The 17,637-nt window shown below is 52.8% G+C and overlaps 1 long non-coding RNA gene across 1 annotated transcript; it reads right to left on the reverse strand.

Annotated features, from left to right (window-relative positions):
- Positions 1 to 413: 413 nt before the first annotated feature.
- Positions 414 to 9,874, reverse strand: LOC309661103. The gene is made up of 3 exons (XR_014263861.1): positions 9,723 to 9,874; positions 6,837 to 9,671; positions 414 to 6,668 (listed from the first exon to the last, which is right to left on the reverse strand). It is a non-coding gene; the product is annotated as an uncharacterized lncRNA (long non-coding RNA).
- Between the last annotated feature and the right edge of the window lie 7,763 nt (positions 9,875 to 17,637).

A 17,637-nucleotide genomic window follows, 5' to 3' on the forward strand; every position in this document is an offset into this window, starting at 1 on the left:
TATATGAATCTACTGCTTTTATAGATCAAAAACTGAAAAATATTAATAATTTCTTTGGGAGTTCAACCTAACATCACTTTTACTTAAAAAAAATACTTGGGCTTCCCTGGTGGCGCAGTGGTTGAGAATCTGCCTGCCAATGCAGGGGACACGGGATCAAGCCCTGGTCTGGGAAGATCCCACATGCCGCGGAGCAACTAGGCCCGTGAGCCACAATTGCTGAGCCTGAGTGTCTGAAGCCTGTGCTCCGCAACAGGAGAGGCCGCGATAGTGAGAGGCCCGCGCACCGCGATGAAGAGTGGCCCCCGCTTGCTGCAATTAGAGAAAGCCCTCGCACAGAAACGAAGACCCAACACAGCCATAAATAAATAAATAAATAATTTTTAAAAATACTTATTTTTTTTTTTTAGAGCAGCTTTAGGTTCACAGCAAAATTGAGAGGAAGGAAGAGGCTCTTCCATCTACGCCCTGTCTTCCCCGCCGTCAACACCCCGCACCAGGGGGTACGTTTGTTACAACTCACGAGCCTCCGCTGACACGTCCTCACCACCCCAAGGTTATACTGCGGTTCAGTCTCGGTGCTGTACGTTCTGTGGGTCTGGATGAATGTATGAGGACGTGTGTCCTCCATTATAGCGTCAACACAGAGTAGTTTCGCTGCCCTAACAATCCTCTGTGTTCCACCTGTTCATCCCTTCCTACCCTCCAACCACTGATCTTTTTCTGTCTCCATAGTTTTTCCTTTTCCAGAATGTCATATAGTTGGAATCACACAATCTGCAGCCTTTGCACATCGGCCTCTTTCACTCAGTGATATGCATTTAAGGTTCTTCCATGTCTTTTCATGGCTTGATAGCTCATTTCTTTTTAGGGCTGAGTAATATTCCATTGTCTGGAGGTACACAGTTTATTTATCCATTCACTTTCTGAAGGACACCTTGGTTGCTTCCAAGCTCTGGAAATTATGAATAAAGCTGCTCTAAGTCTCTGCACGCAGGACATAAGTTTCAAACTCCTTTGCACGATTACCAAGGAGCATGATTGCTGGGTTGTGTGGTGAGAGCATGTTTAGTTTTGTGAGAAGCCACCAACCTGTCTTCCGGCGTGGCTGCAGCATTCTGCGTTCCCAGCGGCAGCGATGCGAGTTCCCGCTGCTTCGCATCCTCGCCAGCACGTGGCGCTGTCAGCGTTGTGGATTCCGGCCGTTCTGACAGGTGTGGAGTGGGATCTTGTGTTACTTTGCATTTCTCTGATGACCTATGATGTAGAGCATCTTTTCATGTGCTTATTTGCCGTCCGTATGTCTTCTTCAGTGAGGTGTCTGTTAAGGTCTTTGGCCCATTGTTTAATTGGGTTGTTTCTTATCGTTGAGTTTTAAGAGTTCTTTCTGTGTTTTGGATAACAGTCCTTTATCAGTTGTGTGATTTGCAAATATTTCCTCCCAGTCTGTAGCTTGTCTTTTCATCCTCTTGACAGTGTCTTTCAAAGAAATGAAATGTTTAATTTTCAAAAAAGCAATCTGATTAAAAATGCGCAGAGGAACTGAACGGACATTTTTCTAAAGAAGATATACAGATGGTCAACAGTTACATGAAAAGGTGCTCAACATCACTGATCATCAGGGAAATGCAAATCAAAACCGCAATGAGGGACTTCCCTGGCGGTCCAGTGGTTAAGACTCTGCACTTCCACTGTAGGGGACACGGATTCAATCCCTGGTCGGGGAACTAAGATCCCACGTACTGCACAGCACGGCACCCCCCCCGCCAAAAAAGGGATTGGTGAGGATATGGAGAAATTGGAATCCTTGTACCCCATTGGTGTGAATGTAAATTAGTGCAGCCACTATGGAGAACAGTATGGAGGTTCCTCAAAAAATTAAAAATAGAACTATCATATGATCCAGCAATTCTACCTCTGGGTATTTATCTGAAGAAAATGAAAACACTAATTTGAAAAGACACATGGACCCTTATGTTCACTGCAGCATTATTTATAATAGCCGAGACATGGAAACAACCTAAATGCCCATCAATAGATAAACGGGAAAAGAACATGTGGTGTGTACACACACACATACACACACACACACACTGGAATATTATTCAGCCATGAAAAATGAAACCCTTCCATTTGGAGCAACATGGATGGACTTTGAGGGCATTATGCTAAAGGGAAATAAGTCAGACAGGGAAAGACAAGTGCTGTGTGATCTCACTTATGTGTGGAATCTAAAACACTGAACTCTTAGAAACAGAACAGATTGGTGGTTGCCAGAGGTTGGGGGGAGGAGTTGGGGGAAACAGGTGAAAATGGTCAAAAGAAAAAAAAGTGTGATTTTAATGAAGTCCAACCATCGATTCTTTCTTTCATGGCTGGTGCCTTTAGTTTTACTTTTTCACTTTCCAGTTACTCTATTGGATATTATCTATAGTAACTATTCCTTCCTACTTTACCAGTAACGGCTGAACCTGTAGGCGTCGATACCCTTTGCCCCACGGACACGCTTTCCGGCTCTTTCCGCAGCTGTGCCCCACGCGTTCACAGAGAAACGTGGACAAGAGCGCCGACTGCGGGGTCGCCGGTCACCCTGCCACTCGCGTGAAGGGGGTGCCCAAATTGGGGGTGGTGTTCAGAACCTGCAGAGAAATATGGTAGAGATGCAGGTGCTGGCGCAAAAAACTATCCAAAATATATTAGCAGGTGGGAGGAAGGTGCTTGTCATTGTGCCCAGTGTGTGCAGTGGGCTGAACGGGTCCCCAGAAGGACTCGTTCAGCCCGGACCCCCTACACCTGTGGAGACGCGGCCCTGCTTGGAAATAAGGTGGAAGCGAGTGGCCGGAGCCCGGGAGGCCGGGCTGCAGGGACCCCGGGCTTGGGGGTGCCAGACGTGACACACCCTTCATGACGTGGGGGCTCAGAGGAGAGAATAACCACGGCGGTGGCCGCTGGGAGGACATGGGACCAGGCGAGGGACGGCGCAGAGACCCAGCCTGCCGGAAGGCGTCCACAGCGAGTGGGGCGAAGGGCAGGGCGGCGGGTGGCCCGGGGTCCCCGGAGGCAGGCGGAGGGGCGGCCCTTCCCTCGCGAGGGGACCTGGGCTTCTCCCACCCTCAGCAGAAGCAGATGGGCCAGGGGCGCGGGTCCCCGGAGACATCTGGCAGGGACGACACGCCGGGAAGCCTCGTCCCCCGCAGGACGCGGGAGCCGGGCCCAGGCCTCGCGGCCACTCCCCTCCAAAAGGCTGTCCCTCCGCCCGCCATCCGTGTCCTTCGCAGACGCCAGCGGCCCTGGAAAGCGGGGGTCGCGGGAGGTCACGCGGAGGTGGCGGGGCTCCTGGAACGATGCCACTTCCCCGGGGCCAGGACGGACCTGACACGAGCGCCTCTGTCACACTGTCAATGCTCCCGGACACGACCTCCCCGCCGGCTGCTTCTCATATGACTCAGCTCCAGGACATGCCAAGTCCAAGAAGGATGTTGCCCGAAGCTGCAGTTCTTGCGAAAAACGCCCGGAGGGAAATAAAAGGGAAGACTTTCCCTTGCAGTCAGGACAAAGTCGCAGACTCAGCGACACCTCCCGGGAGATGAAGAAAGTCAGAAAACGGGGCCAAATCTCTGAGCCGCAGCCAGTCCTGGCTGTGCTGAGGGCCGGGGCGGGGCTCAGCTCGGGGCCAGGGGCCTGGCTGCAGACGTCCCCGATGTCCCCGTCCCCCGTCGGAGGCCTGCAATGCAGACGGCTGACCAGGTCATCTTCTGTGGCCGAGCCCAGGCGGGCAGTTCTGACCGTCCTGCGGGGCCGCCGGACCCTTTACACGGGATCATTTTATTCTAGGTGCCTGGGCCGCTGAGGGGTGGGCAGGGCTGCTGCCCTTGGCCTGGCCTGGCTCAGGGGTCCCGTCGGTGACTGGGTGGGCCAGTGTCCGAGGACGTGCTGCCTCCAGAGCCTGGAGGCCACCCCTGTCTCAGGGCGGGGAGTATGAGGGGCACGTTACTCCTTCTCTCTGAAGGGGACTCCCCCGCTTGCCCCGGGCCCCGGGGACCTCTCTGACGCGGTAGCCCTGGTCTCCGTGAGTTTGTCTCTGCTCTGAAGCTCGTGTTTCTTACCAAGGCTCCCAATCCCTACCCTCACTTCCTCGTCCTAAATCACCTGCTGTGAGTTGGACTGTGTCCTCCCCAAACTCGCATGTTGGGGTCCTAACACCAAGTACCTCGTAACGACCTGATTTGGAAACAGAGCCTTTGCTGACGAGCAAGTTAAGTCGCGGTCATCAGGGCGGGCCCTCATCGACTACAGCTGGTGTCCTTATAAAGGGGACATTTGGACACAGCCCTGCACGTGTGAAGACAAAGGCAGGGACGGGGTGATGTGTCTACAAGCCAAGGAGTCCCAAGGAGGGCCGGCAACCCCGGAATCCGGGAGGCCTGGAGCAGCTCCTTGCTTGCAGCCCCCAGAGGAAACCAATCCCGCTGATGCCTGGCTCGCAGGCTTCTGGCCCCCAGAGCCGGGGTTTAAGCCCCCCAGTTTGTGGTATTTTGCTGGCAGCCCTAGAAAGCTAGCGCATCATCCGCAGAGGGCCAGCCTGAGGTTCCGGGGGGAGGGCAACAGCGTGCGCCCCGCCCCGGGCAAGACTCCCCCCGAACGGCAACTCTGTCCTCCTGGAGAGGCTCCAGGGCTGCACAGCGTCGTGTCCGCAGCAAACACACCCCAGCGGTGGGCGCGGCGCCGTTCAGTGACGCCTGTGGTAGTTTCACTGCCGCCCGCAGGACCCGCCGGCTCCATCAGGGGAACTTGAGGCATGGGCCGTGGCCTCCTGGGTCAGCACAACGGCGGGGACAGATCCCGATCTGAGCGGCTAGCACTCAAATCCCTCTTAGATGCTTGGAATGGCAGTGCATTTTGATACGCTGTAAAAATGAATACACATTCGGCATGTGGTTCACAAGTATGGATTCGCTACATTAAAATGTTTCCAATTCTGTAGATACTATAGAAAAAGCTACTTAAACCCACAATAATGTATCTTCAGGAAGTCAAAATGGGGGTTTAACTGTTGTGTAATAATTCCCTATGATATGAATTATAATAAAGATGAGATTCCAGCGTGGGCAGCAGACCCATTAGTGAAAATCGCTTCTTGCCCACAGAGGGTCTAAGAAGGCGGGGGTTTGGGTGAAGCCACAGATCCCGTTCGCGCCGCCGTCTCCACTACTTGGTGGCTCTAAAGCCCGGGACGCTCCGTCCTTGCGGTCCTTCACGGCGCCAGGGGGAAAAAGCCCAATTTCACAGTTGACCACAAAGGCGGATCTGCTCAGCGGCAGCTCCGTCTTACGCTTGGAGGCTTGCACGTTACTTGCTTATCACAAAACTTTTCTCCAATAAAAACATATGCTCTGTTTTCTTAATTTGGTACATCGTCTCACCGTCACCACGGATGCCAGGAATGTCATTTGCCACAGTTGTCGGCCAGCACCAGCATTTGGTCACCTCGTGGCACAGATCTTAGCCTGGACCTCACAGAAACGTGCGTCTTGGAATACAGAGGAAAATACCTGGAACTGCCAGTTAACGACGGTGTCATCAGCATGTTTCAATGTGTAAATAATTGTAATGAAACATCTTTGCAGACAAGTGCCTTCGGTCCTGGGATAATTCACAGGGGGTCATCTGGCCCCCAGCAGGGGCGCCCCCAGTGGGGAGACCCGCCGGGGAGCAGCGCCTGCCTCCCAGTGGAAGGGTGAGTCAGGGCTGTCTGAGCAAACTCGGTTTCCGTGTTCACCGGCTGGGGCTCCGCGTGTGCCGTCTCGAGGGCGGACCGAATTCTGCACGAGCTGAGCCCTGCGGTTCTGAAAGATCAGCTTCTACTTTTTTGGCTCAAAAGAGACGGTGGATTTGAAAGTGAAATTCTTTTGTTTGAATTTCTGGCCTTGTTTCTGTAATGCAATAAACGAGGGATCCTGGATGTTCCTGCAGCAGTAACGTAACTGTTTACCCGCCGAATTCATGGTGATGTGCCTTTAGCCACAGGACGGCCTGGAAAAGGCTGGGCGTGCACAGACCATTGCTCACGGCACAGGCGTCCTCGCGCTGGTGGCCAAACTGCCCACAGAGCAGGCTGTTTCTCCCTCGGCGTCGTATCCCAATTCCCTCCCCGCCACCCTGGTGGTTCCTGCGGTGGGCGGGCCCGGCGGGGGGTGGTGCAGAGGGGGCAGCAGGGGTGACAGTGGGCTCCTCCACCCACCCAGGTGAGGGGGTCCTGGGGAAAGTGGGGAGGCCTGGGCTGTGGCTCCTGTTCTCTGCACCCACTGGTGTGGCGACGGGGGCTCCAGACCCATTGAGACACCCGGGGGTGGTAGGAAGGGACCCCAACTCGTATCCCACGTCCCCAAGAAGAGGCTCTGCCTGGGACCTGGGCTCTGGCCACAGACAGTGACCCTGGGCCTGGCCTTGACATCTCTCCTCTCAGGGCGTCAGAAACTGAAGAATGATGCTCTGTTTGCGGGCCATTTGTAGTACAGCCAGAACGTGAAAATCGACTGTATTTCTTATATTTGAGCAACGGGTACTGGGACCAAAAACTTTAAAACGCCATCACAGTAGACGTGCAGGACCTCAACACTGAGAGCTCAAAACTTCCGGAGATTAATCACGACGTGGGCCGGGGGCTGCTGGAATTGGTGGGTTTGGTTTGGGTTTTAGTATTCACACTAAACACAACATAACACAACAAGAATTTATGGAGGAAGTTGCCTTTAATCCCTCCCCAACCTTCATGCTTGTCATCCTTTGTTTCCCCATTTTATTACACTATAAACCCAACAGAACATTGTTATTACCTGTGCTCTAAGCTGTCAGAGAAAAAAGTCTTTCTTGATAGAGATAATCTCTCGCCACCTGTAGAGAAAGATGTTATGACTATATATTCACCACATGTTTGGCCTTTCAGTCTCTCGTCCCTTCATACGAGTCCAGACTTCCAAGTACTGAGTTTCTTTCACTGAAGAGCTCCTTGTGGCATTTCTTGTGCTGCAGGTCAGCTGGGAATGAACACTTAGCTGAGTGTCCTTATTCAGCTGAAATTTCCCATCTGTTGATGCATACTATACTATCCACCTTTTCTTTTCTTTCTTTCTTTCTTTTTTTTGGCCGCGCTACGCAGCATGCAGGATCTTAGTTCCCCAACCAGGGATCGAACCCATTCTCCCTGCAGTGGAATCATGGAATCCTAACCACTGAACCACCAGGGAATTCCCTACCCACCTTTTCTACTACATTGTCTGACACATTCATCATAGTTTCTTGGATATGACACCAAAGGCACAGGCAACAAAAGAAAAAACAGTCAAATTGGACTTCATCAAAATTTTAAAAATTTGTGCATCAAAAGACACTATCAACAGAGTAAAAAGGCAACCCACAATGGGAGAAAATATTTGCAAACCATATACCCAATAAAGGATTAATATCCAGAATATACAGAGACCTCCTAAAACTCAACCACAGAAAAAAAACAACCCAATTCAAGAATGAGCAAAACTTGAATAGACATTTCTCTGAAGAAGATGTAAGAATAGCTAATACATCACTAATTATTAGAGAAACACAAAGCAAAACCACCATGAGATACCACCTCACCCCCATTAGGATGACTACTATCAAAAAACCTTGTTGACAGGGATGTGGGGAAATTAGAACCCTGTGCACTATTGGTGGGAATGTAAATTGGTGCAGCTACTATGGAAAACACTATGGAGGTTCCTCAAAAAATTAAAAATGGGGCTACCATATGATCCAGCAATCCCACCTCTCGGTATATTCTTAAATGAGTTGAAAGCAGGATCTCAAAGAGCTACTTGCGCACTTGTACTCACAGCACCATGTCCACAACAGCTAAAGCATGAGCAACCCAAGTGTCCCTTGACAAATGAATGGATAAGCAAAATGTGGTCCATCCGCGCAATGGCATACGATTCAGCCTTAACCAGGAAGGAGATTCTGACACCTGCTACGCCATGGATGAACCCTGAGGACATTATGCTGAGTGAACTAAGCCAGTCACAAAAGACAGATACTGCACGATTCCACTTATATGAGGTCCCAAGAGCCGTCAGAATCATGGAGACAGAAAGTAGAAGGGTGGGCGCCAGGGGCTGGGGGAGAGGGATAGGGAGCGAGTGTTTAATGGGACCGAGTTTCACTTTTACTGGACGAAAGCTTTCTGGAGATGGATGGTGGTCAAGGTAGCACAACTTTGTGAATGTATTTACTACCGCTTACCACTGAACTGTGCATTTAAAATGATGAAGATGGTAAAGTTTATGTTACGTGTATTTTCCGGTAAAGAAGGGCAGTCTCCCTCTTTGGTCAGGCCCTGTGCGGAGGGTGATCTAGTCTAATCCGCAGCTGAGCTGACTCTGAGTTCTCTCGTAACTTGAATCAGACTCAGTTCACAGCAGCTTTCAATATTTTGGAAGTGAGGACGTGGGTTGGCAGAAGGACCTGGGGTCTGAGCCCTGCTGAGCTTTTCCAGGTCCAGGCTTTACGCCTGGTGCCAGCTTTCCTGTCCGTGGGATGTCCCTCTCTGCCCTGCGTCCCGTCCCCAACTCCGGGAGCTGCCGCCTGCGCTCAGCAAAGATCACAGTCACCAGGCCACGAGCAGTGGTAAGCTCTCACCAAAGTCCCACCAGTGTCGTCCTCCCTGGGGGGCGGCGTGTCCCTCCTCTCGCCTCTGTGGGAGAGAAAGCAGCAGTGCTCTCTTTTCTCCAGGGAAGGCCCATTATTTTCTGGAATTTGGTTTATCCCTCCCATCCTTAGCGCTCTGACGAAGTGGAAAAAAACAAACAAAACAAGGATGATGTCACGGCAAACCCAGTGACCTCTCAGTGACAGGCTGAGCGATGGTGCCCGTCCGCGGCAGCAGGAGCCCCGCCCCCCCGGCCCCACCGAAGGTCAATGTGAATGCCAAGGAGACGCACAGGGTGAAGGGCTCGGACCCGGGATTCCCTCCACTGGGAGCTGTGATGCCGGAGCCCTGCCCCGTCCGACACATTTAGAAAGAATAATATTCTGCTTGGTTCTTTCAGAGAGTTTGGTTTTAATAATTTTTAATACAATAAAAAAGAATAGGTTTATCATCATCTGCAGTTGGGTGCCCCTTTTGCTTTCTAAGGATAATTATTCATTCTGGATTTTCCACATTTCACACTGTAACTCCTTGATTTCTTTTTTTTTTTAAAATTAATTTAATTAATTAATTTATTTATTTTTGGCTGTGTTGGGTCTTTGTCTCTGCGCGAGGGCTTTCTCTAGTTGCGGCAAGCGGGGGCCACTCTTCATCGCGGTGCGCGGGCCTCTCACTATCGCGGCCTCTCTTGTTGTGGAGCACAGGCTCCAGACGCACAGGCTCAGTAATTGTGGTTCACGGGCCTAGTTGCTCCGCGGCATGTGGGATCTTCCCAGACCAGGGCTCGAACCCGTGTCCCCTGCATTGGCAGGCAGACTCTCAACCACTGCGCCACCAGGGAAGCCCAACTCCTTGATTTCTGATGACACTTTCATGCTAAATCGCCAATGCCCTCTGACACAGGTTTGTTTTATTTTATTCACTTAAGCTCACAGGAAGAATTTTACTGAGAAAATCCCTTTAGAGCACTAATAGTAGTTTTAAATTCCTTTGTAGAAAATATAATGTAACAAAGTAGGAAAGAGTTGAGTTGACGAACTAAGTCTCCCAGGACTCCCTCTCCCGCGGAGGTGTAAGCCCTCCTATACTCGTGGTTAATTTCCGCAAATAAAGCCCTTTTCCTAAGGGGAGGGCGACACTGTGTCCAGCGTGGTTTGCACATCAGAAGCAGCGCTGTGCTTGGTGTCCAGCTCAGGCCGCACCCACCCCTGCCCCTTCCCCCTCTCTGGACCCTACAAGCTGCAGGGACGGCTGAGAGGCAGGCGGTGGAGGAGGAGTGCAGGGGTGGCCATGTAACCGGAACCAGGAAGAAAGGATGCAGGGGCGCGGTTGCCGGGCATCAGGGTGTCCGCCGCATGGCAGCGCACATAGGCACCAGGGTGCAGCACGAGCAGGGAGAGGAGGGGACGGAGGCCAGGGCAGAACTGCCCTCAAGAAACCTAGGGCTCAGTTTGGTAATGGCTTCTGAGATATGACACCAAAAGCACAAGCAGCAAAATTTAAGAATATGAAGGTTGCACTTCATCAAAATTAAAAATTTTTGTGCATCAAAGGACACCATCAAGAAAGCGAGAAGAAGGACGTCCCTGCTGGTCCAGTGGCTAAGACTCTGCGCTTCCACTGCAGGGGGCGCAGGTTCCATCCCTGCTCGGGGAACTAAGATCCCGCGTGCCTCTCAGCGTGGCCAAAAAAAGAAAGAAAGAAAGTGAGAAAACAACCAATAGGATGGGAGAAGATATCTGCAAATCATGTATCGGATAAGGATCTAGTATCTAGAATACAAAAGAACTCTTGCAACTCTACAACAAAAAGACAGACGACCCTATTTAAAAATGGACAAAGGGCTTCCCTGGTGGCGCAGTGGTTGAGAATCTGCCTGCCAATGCAGGGGACACGGGTTCGAGCCCTGGTCTGGGAAGATCCCACATGCCGCGGAGCAACTAGGCCCGTGAACCACAATTACTGAGCCTGCGCGTCTGGAGCCTGTGCTCCACAACAAGAGAGGCCGCGATGGTGAGAGGCCCGCGCACCGCGATGAAGAGTGGCCCCCGCTTGCCACAACTAGAGAAAGCCCTCGCACAGAAACGAAGACTCAACACAGCCATAAGTAAGTAAATAAATAAATAAATAAATAAATAAAGTAGCTAAAAAAAAAAAAATGGACAAAGCACTTGAACAGACATTTCCCCACAGAACACACGAATGGCGATAAGCTCGTGGAAGGATGCTCAGCTTTGCTAGGGCAGGGGCTCAGGACGTGCCGCTCCGTGCTGTGCTGCTTTGGCATATTGGTTATTTTGTGTTAAAGGCGCTTGAAAAACAGCAGGTGCAGGAAGGGTGCTCTGACCTCCCCTTTTCCTCCTGACAGCAGAGGTGAGACTCGACGTGGAGGACATTCTCCTGCACCAAGAAGAAACACTTGTCACCAGAGGCGGGTTGCCAGGCGAGGACCCTGCGGGCAGACCTCGTTAAATCTCTCGTATTTTCCTTCCATCCCCCCAGATATTCCCCCTTCTGTCCCACAATTGCCACTCTTTGTTCAACCTACTTTATAAACACCTGGTCCTCACCACGTCTCGGGGCGTCCTTGTCCTGTGAGGACTCCCACGTACACATAAAATTTTATTAAATAAAATGTGTCTGCTTTTCTCCCGCTGAAGAAGGAGAAGGGGATAAAGGAGAAGTCTTACCTCCCACCTCAGTCACTAGGAAAACGCAAATCAAAACCACAGTGAGATGCCACTTCAAACAAGAAAATAATCCCCAAACAGAAAATAGCAAGTGTTAGTGAGGGTGTGGAGAAGCGGGGACCCTCCCACTTTGCAAGTAGGGATGAAAACGGTGACACTGCTGTGGACACCATGCTGGTGGCTCCTGGGAAAGTGACACCCGGGACCCAGAGTCCCACTCCTAGGGAGAAACCCCGGAGAACTTACAGCAGGCGTTCAGACGAACGCTTCCTGGAGAACGTGCTTCAGCTTGGTCCCGGTGAGCCGTGTTGTAGCAGATGAGACCTGGAGGGTTGCCGGGCCGGACGGTGGGGTAACCAGACCTCCCGGCCCCTTCTCGGCAAGTCGGAACCTGGTGCACAAAATGACAATTCAACACGTCAAGACGCTTTGCTGTTGCTGCCAAGATGGTCACAGTCATAACTCATTTGTTCTGGAAAATAAATGGAAGCCACAGGCATGCAGGCCCTGCGCCTCCAGCACAGAGACCCCTCGGCGGAGCGCGAGCCCTCAGGCCGAGCAGCGCCATGCTCCTTCTCCACGTGGACGCCAGGCCTGGGGCTCTGCTCCAGCTGCGCTCCGAGGGCGCCACAGGCTCCTGGGCACCTTCGAGCCCAGGCATGGAGGCTCCGGGCCAAGTGGACGGGTCAGCTGCTGCCACCACCCTCCATCTCCAAACCCGCTCTGAGGGCCGGACACCCCCAGCTGCTGTGCCCGAGTCCCGGCCGCGCTGACGCGGAGGCCCTGGGGCTCCAGGGGTCCCACAGCTCTGCTCAGGGGCGGGAAGGTGGAGGGGCGCTGAGGGCCAGGGCAGCCGGGCCCTCGGTGTGTGAGCCTCTGACTTTGCTCTCGGCACTGCCGAGACCCCGTCCTTCCAGCAGCGGGACAAGTAGGGGTGCAGAGGCAGCAGTGGGACCCCACGGCAGGGCGGTGGAAGAGGTCAGTGATCCCCCCGAAGGCAGACACACACCACAGTCAAGATGTCTCGTCTCCCAGACTGATCTCCTGGTTTAACACATTCCTACAGAAATCTCAGAAAGTTTTATTTTATAGACACTGACAAGATTATTCTAAAGTTTATATGGAAATGCAGGCGCTGGCTTTGAGTGTTGGTGGGTCTGCAGTTCAGACCCAGTTGGGACCCAACCAGCTGGAGGCTGTGAGCACGCGTGCAGGCGGAGCGACCACGACCCCTGGTGTCCCAATCACCAGGGACACTTGCGTCACCTTCCAACACGATTTGCTCAAAATTCCTATACATGGTGAAGCACCTCTGCCCCCCTTCTAGGCCCCCTCCCAGGGTGGGGTGCACAGGGGTGCCAGGCCTTCGTGCCGTGAAATCGCCCCTGGTGCGAAAGCTTCCAGGAAGCCCTGCATCTTGAGGAAGAAGCTCTCCAGCTCTCGGACCTCGGCCTCCTTCCGACCCCAACGCTCGGCCTGTTCTTGTAATGCCTCCCTCTCCCCTTCCAGGCGGGAGAACCTGTCCTGGACCTGGAGGAGCTCAGCCAAGGACCCCTCTGCGCTCAGGGCCCGGGGCGCCCCCTGGGACATGCTCGCAGGCTCCCTCATCTCCAGCCACGTCCAGGGACGCCTGTTCTTCTGGCGAGTTCTTTAAATGGTGTCCTTCTGTGACAAGTGAAATAGATTTTTCCTCCTTTGGTTTTCTTCAGACATTCCGAGCAATTCCTTCAGTTCAGACACTTTCTTGGATAGATTTTTATTAATTTCCCTCTTTCTGTGAAAAACTGTCTTCATAAAGTTAAGCTTTCTGTCAAATTCCTCCAAAGCTTTATCCACGAGTTTCCTGCCTGTGGACAGCAATCCTGTCCTTGTCCTGTTCTAAGCCCTCCCCAGAAGACGAAGACTCCCCAGGTGATATACCACCAGAACAGTGGCTTGAATCTGGTTCCAGGCCAGGGGCCCATCAGCACCTCGGCACAGTGACCCTTCCGGGGAACCACGCCATGCACGGCTCCAAGCGCCACCACCTCTGGGAGACCACGGCCGCGCCGGGCTTTTATAACAGCCCCGCGCGTCACAATGCCTCCCTGTGACGTCCCGCCGCGCCCCCGGCCAATCGCCAGGCGTCTCTCACGGTATCCTTCGTGACCTCCGGCCCAGACGCCATCCCTCATCCGGGAGCAGGCTGATCGCAGAGCCAGTAAGTGGCGGGTATTCCTTCCGCGGTGCGGGTCCGCCCGCCCCGCCCCTCGAGTAAGCTCCGCCCAGGGGTTTCCATGGTGACAGTAAGCCTGCCTGGATCCTGACGCTGCAACTGCTCGCTTTTGTTCCTCAGCTTCTGCCGTCTGATCGCTGGTTCAGAAGACAGGCCCTCAGAGAAAGGGAGATGGAGTACGGGGCGGATGGGCTGCAGGTGGCGTGGGGCAAGGACAGGGGAGGCGAGACTCTAAGAAGAAGAAGGGCCTTCATACCGCAGGGTCCAGGACAACAGAGGGAGTGGGCCACCCATGTGGTAAGGTGGATGTATCCTTCCTAGGTAGCACCCCATCACTCCTGTGCAGTTGTTACCAAACACAAGTCCATGTGCCTGATGCACAGTGAGGCCAGACAACACCAAAACGTCAGAGTTTGGAACAGAGAGAGGTTCATTGCAGGGCCATGCAAGGAGACGGGTGGCTCATGCCTTAAAAACCCCAAACTCCCCGAAAGCTTTCAGTAAAGCCCTTTTATGGGAAAGAGGAGGGAGAGGCGTGGTTAGTTGCTACAAACTTCTTGGTGTCAGAGCCTTTGTTCTTGAGGTCAGGTCATGGTCAGGTCACAATGTTCCTGTAAACCTCCACCAAATAAATGTTATTCTCTCTTCTGACAGGAAAGGGCAAGGTCCCAAGGCACAACTGTCACCCTCTGAGGTCCAGGTCCGGGCTAAGAGGAGGGGGTCCCTGCGGGGGGCCAGTTACCCTGCTTGGGGGTGTTCATCCAGCACCCAGTCTGCGTCCTCCCGCCAGTGCCCAGGCCCAGCTAAAGAGGCAGATCTCAGCTGGTGGTGCCCTCAGGGCCAGGTTCCCAGACCCTGCCCAGCCGTCATCACTGAGGGAGCCAGGCACCAAGGACCCACCTGGTCCTCAGGCTCCTCAGGCCACCTAAGCAGTGGGGGCCAGGTCCCATGGACTGCCACACTTGCAGACTGCCACTGCCATTAGGTCACAGAGGTGGGGACAGGGGAGAGGTTCACTACTGCCTCAGGGCCTGGGCCTGGCCAGTGGGCAGCCTTGGTGAGGGTTCTGGAGTCCTGCAGGACACAGCCCCCCAGCCTGTTTCCTGGGCACCCCCAGCTCACCCGCTGGCCCGAGGCTGGGTGAGCTGGAGGGCCCTGGGGAGAAGGCCGGGATCCACCTCTTATCTCACTCTCCACCTGACGACCACCACTCCCCCGACCGTTAGCCTAATGGGACCCTTAACTGCCTAGTGGTCTCGCTCTAACTGTCGGGTATTAGCGGTCTCGTATAATAGTTGCCTCATAACGGTTGCCTAGTACACAGTTGTTTGTCCCTTCTCTGTCATTGTGTTCATCATTGAAGACTTAGCCCCACTTGCTGCTGGTACCACTATACCCCTGTCTTTTTTTTTAAATTAATTTATTTATTTTTGGCTGCATTGGGTCTTCGTTGCTGCACGTGGGCTTTCTCTAGTTGTGGCGAACGGGGGCTACTCTTTGTTGCTGTGCACAGGTTTCTCATTACGGTGGCTTCTCTTGTTGCAGAGCACGGGCTCTAGGCACGTGGGCTCAGTAGTTGTGGCACACAGGCTTGGTTGCTCCGTGGCGCCTGGGGTCTTCCTGCACCAGGGCTCAAACCCATGTCTCCTGCATTGGCAGGTGGATTCTTAGCCACTGCACCACCAGGGAAGTCCTACACCCCTGTCTTTATTTTTGGTAACTTCTACATCCACAAGGACCATCTGTTCTATACCTGGACTTCTGGTCCTTGACCTCCTTGCCTCCTGTTGTGAACATTGTTGGTATTTTCCCTAGCAGCCATTTCTTCTGTGCCAAATACAATAAATACTAATAAATAAAATGTAAGTTGTTCTGGTCTCCTGATGCAATGGGCTCACAGAAAGTAGGCCCATTCCCAGGGAATGAATCATGACTGGAGGAAACCAATCATGCTCCTCCCCTTCCTCTTTGCTAGGATTGGTTGGGGGTGGGGAGGGCATTTGACACAGTTCTGGCCACTAGGGCCCAAGAGGGTGCCTGTTTAGGAGGCAGGTGGTGTTTGGGAAAGTCTTATTTCTTTAACTAAAGAAAGGCAGGTGGTAGACACCAGTCATCACATTTTGCCTTTGACCTGGTAGGGTGAATGTGTGATGTTAGGAGCTGTAGTAGTCAAAGTGAGACCATGAGGAAAGAGGTGAAGAGAATCCCAGAGGAGCTGATGCAAAGGCCTGCCCTTGGGACCAGATGAATTAATCAACCCTGGAGCTTCCTGACTCTGGACTCCTCGTTGGTGAGATCATAACCACCTGCACTGAAGCTAAAAATTCTGTTATATGAAATTGAAGGCACTCTAGCTGAGCCATCTCATTCCCAGAATTATCTAAATATCTTATCAAATATTTCTTGTGCTGATTCCACTTTCTAATCAGCAAAATCTGATGTGGGCCGAGATGACTGAGGGCACGTGGAGAGGATGAAGTGGCAAGGAAGAGGTTCCCGAGTGGACAAGCCATAGGCAGAGCCCAAGGGTAGGCAGACCCAGGGGACCATGAGGGGCCTGAGGTCTACCCCAGTTGGCTTGCCCACAGCTAGCCAGTGGGTGGGGGAGACAGCAGGGGTCGGTAGGTGGCCTCAAATGCTGCTGGCGTGGGTGCACCCTAGGAGACAGACTGGCGAGGGTCACTGGGCAGCGCTGGAGGGGCTGGGTACAAGCCCTGGGATTCAGCTGGGACCAGCCAAAGGCAGAAGAGGGGCAGCCTCAAGGGCCAAGCATTCAGGGCATAGGTGAGGCTCTCCTCGGTATTAAGCCCTTTCCAAGTCTGCCCTGTAAATACTCCTGCTGATATTTCACACCCCAATGCAGGTAGCCCTCCTCCCTGTCCTCCCAATGCTGTGCCTTCTGAGTACGTCAATCCGGTCCTGTGTAGACCCCACTTCGGGCCTTGTGGGGTCAACTCACCACATTCTGTTCATTACTGCCACCCCCTGGCTGTGTGGGGAGAGGCAGGGGTCATAACCTCCATTTTCCATCAACAATTTCACCCAGCCCCCCTGGGGAAGAGTTTGTGAGGTGCTCCATTTCCCATCAACCCACTTTAACCTTCCAACCAACCAAAAGAAGCCCTTGTCAAATACCCATATTCTCTCAACCCTCTTTATCCTCCCAACAAACATTGAAGAGGAGATGTCCCTGGCGGTCCAGTGGTTAGGACTCCGCGCTTCCACTGCAGGGGGCGCGGGTTCCATCCCTGGTCGGGGAACTAAGATCCCGCATGCTGTGCGTAGCGTAGAGCAGCCAAAAACAAACAAACAAACAACAACAAAAACCCTCGAAGAGGCATGTCATAATCTCCACTTTCCATCCACATGTCATCTTCCCAACCTCCCAGACAGCGAGTTATAATTCCATCATCCCATCCATCTAGTTTAACCTGCCAACCTCACACAGGGCAGGTATACCACAATCTCAGTTACCCATCAACCTATTTCTTCCACCCAAGCACTCACAGAAAATACACGTAATAATCTCAACTTTCCATCAACCATTTCCTCCTCCCGTTCCCCCATGGGAAGCCATGGTAATCATCTCATTTTCCATCAATCCGCTTTACTCTCCCAATTATCTGTGGGAAAGAGATTGTCATAATCTCCATTTCTCATCAACTGATTTCACCCTCCCAATCACCCATGAAGAAGGCATATCATAATCTCAGTTTAAATCAACACTATCCCACCTCTCAAAATCCCTGAGGAAGGCAGAGCATGGTCTCCAGTTTACATCAATTTGCTTCATTTCCAGCTGCCCATGCGGAAGGTGCTATCCAGTCTACATTTGCCAAGTGAGGAAAAGCAGGCTCAGAGAAGATGAACTCCTGGCCATGGGAGCCCTGCTGGTGAGTAGCGGCTCAAGGACCAAACCTGGCATTGAGCCCTGGGATCCATGTTCCACAGCCTCGTGATGACAGCAGTTCTCCGTGTGGCTCAAGGAAATGGACATCTGGGGACTTCGCTGGTGGTCCAGTGGTTAAGAATCGGTCTTGCAATGCAGG

Source organism: Balaenoptera physalus (genome assembly GCF_965194825.1).
Source record: "Balaenoptera physalus genome assembly, chromosome: 5".
Classification (NCBI taxonomy): Eukaryota; Metazoa; Chordata; class Mammalia; order Artiodactyla; family Balaenopteridae; genus Balaenoptera; species Balaenoptera physalus.